The sequence below is a fragment of the Schistocerca americana genome, chromosome 1 (assembly GCF_021461395.2).
Source record: "Schistocerca americana isolate TAMUIC-IGC-003095 chromosome 1, iqSchAmer2.1, whole genome shotgun sequence".
Classification (NCBI taxonomy): Eukaryota; Metazoa; Arthropoda; class Insecta; order Orthoptera; family Acrididae; genus Schistocerca; species Schistocerca americana.
Genome location: NC_060119.1, coordinates 1,069,751,652 through 1,069,759,543, shown reverse-complemented (window position 1 = coordinate 1,069,759,543; position 7,892 = coordinate 1,069,751,652).

Sequence of the window (7,892 nt, the reverse complement as noted above, 5' to 3'; positions counted from 1 at the left end):
ACAGGGCTGCATGCATACGTTCCAGGTTTGACAAACACTCAGACACACAGTAACACCCCAACTAACTATCTAAATCACTCAATTTTTTTAAATCCCATAGCAAATGTCTGGGATGATCAGGAACAACAGGTGAAATGCAGCAATCAATGATCCCACAATCTGATAGTATTATGTGGTTTCATTTGGATGTGTCCTATCTGGGAAAAATCTTGTGGATCCTTTTATATGGTGAATTAAGGCCATTATAAAGGCCAGAGGCAGCTTTCATGGAGTTAGTCGCTTGTCTCCTGTTTCCAGCTCTGTTATTGACATAAGTACTCAAAGGGCTGTTCAATACAATACTCACTTAGGTCTGTGACCTGGGGCTTTTTCCAATTTTTGTGCGTTTACAGCCACTTTCCATATCTTTATATTGTTTATACAGTAACGGGCAGTGTCTAGATGCACCTGTTTGATTCTGTATCTGTAGAATACTATTTTTATCCACTGTGCTGTCTAAGTTGCCACTTTTTGTTTCTACAGTAACTGCTACTGCTGTTTGCACCTATCCAACAGCGTTGTCTTTTGGAAACATTAAAAAAGCAAAGCACAGGTATTCACTAGTGATCTGGTGACAATGAATGCTTCTGGAAATTAGTGATGCAAGTGACATCTTACTGGAAACATCCAGGTGTGGACCATGCTTTGTGTGATATGACCATGTGAACGGTGATGCATCAATCAGAGCAATGTGTGATCACTTCATGGGTTAAGTGACTCTCTAACTCCACACATATGTTTTCAACAGAATGGTTCATCCACGGCTTATCACACCACTTGAAGAGTGAAACAGTCCTCACTGTAGTGTCAGTAGCATTCCCAACAATGTGACAGTCATCCTCATTGTCTTTCCCCCTCCACCACTATAATCACTAAATAATCTCTACAAAAATCTTTCCCCAAAGGCCCTAAACCACAGATAGCATTGCTGAGCCCTGCATTTGGTTTAAAAGTACTCTGGCCTTGGAGGCCAGAGACTGTGTGTGTGTGTGTGTGTGTGTGTGTGTGTGTGTGTGTGTGTGTGTGTGTGTGTGTGTGTGTTGTCTAATTCTGATGAAGGCTTGTTTGGCCAAAAGCTTTGTTTGACAGTCTTTTTGTTGTGCCTACCTGTGACCCAGCATCTCTGCTGTAATGTGAGTAGCAACTATCCTTTTTATAATATTGTAGTTACTTGGTATGTATGACCTCTTCTAGTTTTGACATTCCTTTCCTATGACTATGCAGTAAGACATTTTTAGTTTTCTCAGTCCTGACTAGGACTAGCCTTAACTTGCACACTGTCTTGTCCAGCACTACATAAGTGGTCTCTGCACCTGTCAACAACATGTGTGGCATAAGTGTTGAATAAACTACTTGTCTTCATAGTCACCAGAGCAGTGATGATGTTGAAGTCACCTACAGTAAAGTTAACCGGCCTACAATCACACTTAATTCCTCTACCTGATTCAGCAGATTTGACCATGGTCCAGTCAACTACCCCATTCTGCAGCTCTCAAACTGTTCTAAGGCTGCCTGTGGTACAGTCACATTTCATCTGTTACATTAAATGCCTTTTCTGCTCTTTCCAGCTGTGGTCTCAAAACATTACTTCAGTATTTCAAATCTAAAATGTATATAACTTTGAAAATGGCTTACAGTACGTTATTTACATATGAGCCTATTGCCTTCTGCTAAGAAAATGACCAAGTTATTTGTCAGTATAAATACTGAAATTTATGTTCTCCTATGCAACATAATTCCAATCCCAAAGAAAGCAGGTGTTGAAAGATGTGAATATTAGTGAACTATCAGTTTAATAAGTCACGGCTGCAAAATACTAACACGAATTCTTTACAGACGAATGGAAAAACTGGTAGAAGCTGACCTCGGGGAAGATCAGTTTGGATTCCGCAGAAATGTTGGAACACGTGAGGCAATACTGACCTTACAATTTATCTTGGAAGAAAGATTAAGGAAAGGCAAACCTACATTTCTAGCATTTGTAGACTTAGAGAAAGCTTTTGACAATGTTGACTGGAATACTCTCTTTCAAATTCTAAAGGTGGCAGGGGTAAAATACAGGAGCAAAAGGCTATTTACAATTTGTACAGAAACCAGATGGCAGTTATAAGAGTCGAGGGGCATGAAAAGGGAAGCAGTGGTTGGGAAGGGAGTGAGACAGAGTTGTAGCCTCTCCCCGATGTTATTCAATCTCTATATTGAGCAAGCAGTAAAGGAAACAAAAGAAAAATTCGGAGTAGGTATTAAAATCCATGGAGAAGAAATAAAAACTTTGAGGTTTGCCGATGACATTGTAATTCTATCAGAGACAGCAAAGGACTTGGAAGAGCAGTTGAATGGAATGGACAGTGTCTTGAGAGGAGGATATAAGATGAACATTAACAAAAGCAAAATGAAGATAATGGAATGTAGTCGAATTAAGTCGGGTGATGCTGAGGGAATTAGATTAGGAAATGAGAGACTTAAATTAGTAAACTGACAATAGTCAGCAAAATAACTGATGATGGTCGAAGTAGAGAGGATATAAAAAGTAGACTGGCAATGGCAAGGAAAGCGTTTCTGAAGAAGAAAAATTGTTAACATTGAGTATAGAGTTAAGTGTCAGGAAGTCGTTTCTGAAAGTATTTGTATGGAGTGTAGCCATGTATGGAAGTGAACATGGACAATAAATAGTTTGGACAAGAAGAGAACAGAAGCTTTTGAAGTGTGGTGCTAGAGAAGAATGCTGAAGATTAGATGGGTAGATCACATAACCAATGAGGAGGTATTGAATAGAATGGGGAGAAGAGGAGTTTGTGGCACAACTTGACAAGAAGAAGGGATCAGTTGGTAGGACATGTTCTGAGGCATCGAGGGATCACAAATTAAGCATTGGAGGGCAGTGTGGAGGGTAAAAATTGTAGCGGGAGACCAAGAGATGAATACACTAAGCAGATTCAGAAGGATGTAGGTTGCAGTAAGTACTGGGAGATGAAGAAGCTTGCACGGGATAGAGTAGCATGGAGAGCTGCATCAAACCAGTCTCAGGTCTGAAGACCATAACAACAACAATGCAACATTACACCATGGTTTAGAAACTTGTACAACTGGATAAGCAAGTCAGATCAAAGGCCAAAAAAGACAACAGTGCACCACTTCCAATAACATCGTACCTAGTAAAGTGCTGTGGTGTTCAAACCAACCTACAGATGGATAACAGCTGTGGGGTATGACACCACTCCAGTGTGAGTGTCTTTGCTATCAGACAGATGATATTTGGTAGCAAAAAAAAAAAAAAAATCATAAAATACCAGCACAGACATGGTTATAGAAGTTTCATGAATGAAGCTGACATCCCAAAAGAGTATTGACCTGCCCTTGAGAAATATTATGATAACAGTGTAGTCGAGTTTTGTGAAATAACACACAGACAGTTCAGTTTTACTCATCTGAGGGTTCTGATGGTATTACACTACCACCAGCAGTGAATCATTTGCATACATAATAAAAGAAGAATAAATTACAGACAATGAGACTTGAAGAACTCCTAAATTAAACAGGTTTTAGAGTAAAACTGGCACAGCCAGTTTTAAGTGAAGATGTCTGCCTAGAAACAGACAGACAGACTCCCATATAGACAACATACTAACAAGCCTTCCCGGCATAGAGAAACAGCTGAAAGATTTTAAAGCAAATAAATCACCAAGTCCAGACGGAATCCTAATTTGGTTTTACAAACAGTACTCTATGGCATTAGTCCCTTACCTGTCTTGCAATTATTGTGAAATGCTAAATGTGGCAGCAATGTGATCCAGAACAGACAGCCTGGTGACATTTTATAACAACAGGCAGTCTTGCATCATAATCAAAACTGGTTATTTACTGCTATTAACAACCAAGTTATTATCAACACTGAAAAGTGCTTTCACCAGGGGCCAATTAGTTTCAAGCATTAAAATAGTAGAACAGCTATTGTCAGTTTTAATTTGGTTCCAGGTGTGGGAGTGTTTTTTTCTTTTTCATTCTTCTTACTGCAATGATTGAATGAAAAGTAATGCCTCCACCTTCGTTAATTGGGTTTGGATGGGAATATTTTAATAAATGAAATGCAGAAATAATCCTCAGAATGTGATCTGTAATTACGAATGTTCACATTTCCACATAATCACCAGCCAATTGGATACATTTTTGCTAACAATGTCATGGGTGACTGGAATTCGAGTGTAGGAAAAGGGAGAGAAGGAAACGTAGTAGGTGAATATGGATTGGGGCTAAGAAATGAAAGAGGAAGCCGCCTGATAGAATTTTGCACAGAGCACAACTTAATCATAGCTAACACTTGGTTTAAGAATCATGATAGAAGGTTGTATACATGGAAGAACCCTGGAGATACTAAAAGGTATCAGATAGATTATATAATGGTAAGACAGAGATTTAGGAACCAGGTTTTAAATAGTAAGACATTTCCAGGGGCAGATGTGGACTCCGACCACAATCTATTGGTTATGACCCGTAGGTTAAAACTGAAGAAACTGCAAAAAGGTGGGAATTTAAGGAGATGGGACCTGGATAAACTGAAAGAACCAGAGGTTGTACAGAGTTTCAGGGAGAGCATAAGGGAACAATTGAAAGGAATGGGGGAAAGAAATACAGTAGAAGAAGAAGGGGTAGCTCTGAGGGATGAAGTAGTGAAGGCAGCAGAGGATCAAGTAGGTCAAAAGACGAGGGCTAATAGAAATCCTTGGGTAACAGAAAAAATATTGAATTTAATTGATGAAAGGAGAAAATATAAAAATGCAGTAAGTGAAGCAGGCAAAAAGGAATACAAACGTCTCAAAAATGAGATCGACAGGAAGTGCAAAATGGCTAAGCAGGGATGGCTAGAGGACAAATGTAAGGATGTAGAGGCTTGTCTCACTAGGGGTAAGATAGATACTGCCTACAGGAAAATTAAAGAGACCTTTGGAGAGAAGAGAACCACTTGTATGAATATCAAGAGCTCAGATGGCAACCCAGTTCTAAGCAAAATAAGAGAAGGCAGAAAGGTGGAAGGAGTATATAGAGGGTTTATACAAGGGCGATGAACTTGAGGACAATATTATGGAAATGGAAGAGGATGTAGATGAAGATGAAATGGGAGATAATATACTGAGTGAAGAGTTTGACAGAGCACTAAAAGACCTGAGTCGAAACAAGGCCCCGGGAGTTGACAACATTCCATTAGAACTACTGATGGCCTTGGGAGAGCCAGTCCTGACAAAACTCTACCACCTGGTGAGTAAGATGTATGAGACAGGTGAAATACCAACAGACTTCAAGAAGAATATAATAATTCCAATCCCAAAGAAAGCAGGTGTTGACAGATGTGAAAATTACCGAACTATCAGTTTAATAAGTCACAGCTGCAAAATACTAACGCAAATTCTTTACAGACGAATGGAAAAACTGGTAGAAGTGGACCTCGGGGAAGATCAGTTTGGATTCTGTAGAAATGTTGGAAGACGTGAGGCAATACTAACCTTACGACTTATCTTAGAAGAAAGATTAAGAAAAGGCAAACCTACGTTTCTAGTATTTGTAGACTTAGAGAAAGCTTTTGACAACGTTAACTGGAATACTCTCTTTCAAATTCTGAAGGTGGCAGGGGTAAAATACAAGGAGCGAAAGGCTGTAAACAATTTGTACATAAACCAGATGGCAGTTATAAGAGTCGAGGGACATGAAAGGGAAGCAGTGGTTGGGAAGGGAGGAAGACAGGGTTGTAGCCTCTCCCCTATGTTATTTAATCTCTATATTGAGCAAGCAGTAAAGGAAACAAAAGAAAAATTTGGAGTAGGTATTAAAATCCATGGAGAAGAAATAAAAACTTTGAGGTTCGCCGATGACATTGTAATTCTGTCAGAGACAGCAAAGGACTTGGAAGACCAGTTGAACGGAATGGATGGTGTCTTGAAGGGAGGATATAAGACGAACATCAACAAAAGCAAAACGAGGATAATGGAATGTAGTCGAGTTAAGTCGGGTGATGCTGAGGGTATTAGATTAGGAAATGAGACACTTAAAGTAGTAAAGGAGTTTTGCTATTTGGGGAGCAAAATAACTGATGATGGACGAAGTAGAGAGGATATAAAATGTAGACTGGCAATGGCAAGGAAAGCGTTTCTGAAGAAGAGAGATTTGTTAACATCGAGTATAGATTTACGTGTCAGGAAGTTATTTCTGAAAGTATTTGTATGGAGTGTAGCCATGTATGGAAGTGAAACATGGACGGTAAATAGTTTGGACAAGAAGAGAATAGAAGCTTTTGAAATGTGGTGCTACAGAAGAATGCTGAAGATTAGATGGGTAGATCACATAACTAATGAGGAAGTATTGAATAGGATTGGGGAGAAGAGAAGTTTGTGGCACAACTTGACCAGAAGAAGGGATCGGTTGGTAGGACATGTTCTGAGGCATCAAGGGATCACCAATTTAGTATTGGAGGGCAGCGTGGAGGGTAAAAATCATAGGGGGAGACCAAGAGATGAATACACTAAGCAGATTCAGAAGGATGTAGGTTGCAGTAGGTACTGGGAGATGAAGAAGCTTGCACAGGATAGAGTAGCATGGAGAGCTGCATCAAACCAATTTCAGGACTGAAGACCACAACAACAACAACAACAACAATGAACAAGTTTTCTGAAGCTGTCATGGAAGAAGTCAATGCTCTATTTCTGCAACCACGGTCTCACAGTTCTCACAACATCTTCATCAGAAGGATAATGATGTCTCTGCAAATCGTCTTTCATTATCAGGAGCAGATGGAAGTCAGGCGGTGCTAAATCTGGACTGTATGGAGGATGCTGTACGGTGGTGAGATTCAGTCTCTGAAGTTCTGCTGTGGTGGCATGTGAAGTGTGTGGTTTGGCATTGTCATGCTGCAGGAAAACATTTCCCTTTTCCTTTCAGAACCTTGTTAGCCGTTGTTTCAGAGTTCGCAGCATTGTGATGTAAAGCTCTTAATTTATTCTTGTTCTACAATGAAGGAAATCAATGAGGATAACATCATCTGCATCCCAGAGCACTGTGACCATGATTTTTCCAGATGAGAGCAGCGTCTTGAATTTCTTTTTCTGGGGCAAGTCTTTGTGTCGATTTCCATAGACTGACGTTTCGTCGCCATGTCGTAATGGTGTACCCACATTTCATCTACTGTCATAATTGAATGGAGAAAGGCATCACCTTCATTCTCATAGTGCAAGAGGAGTTCCTGGCAAATTTAAAGTCTGTGAACTTTAATTTCAGGAGTCAGCGTCTGGGGTACCCATCGTGCACAGATCTTCCGATAGCCAAGCAAAGCAATAATGTGACCCACATGTTCTTGTGAAATGCTGATTGTGGTTGCAATTTCTCTCTGAGTGATACAACGACTGTCCTTAATCAATCTTTCAACATTTTGCTTGTGAAACTCGGTGGTCGCTGTCATAGGACGTTCAACTCTTTGTTTGTCACGCAGGCCAGATGTTCCTGCCTCAATGTCTTTAAACTTACTTACCCAAAGACACACAGTACTCTCATCAACACAATCACCATAAACTGCTTTCATTTTATGATGAATCTCCTTTGCGGTGACACCTTCTGCTGTCAAGAATTCAGTGACTGCATGTTGCTTAAATCGCATTGACCGACTGTCTGCACAGGATTCCATATTTCACACTGTAAGAACACAACCGTTCAATGCTAAGGCTTTCCACCAACTGGAGCTGTAGAGAAGAGGCTACGGAACAAGCCAGTACCTGCCGCATACCAATGCTGCCAACTGTTGAAGTGTTACGAAGGTGGAGGCATTAATTTTCAGTCAACCCTCATAGTAACCTAGATGAGTCAAATATGCT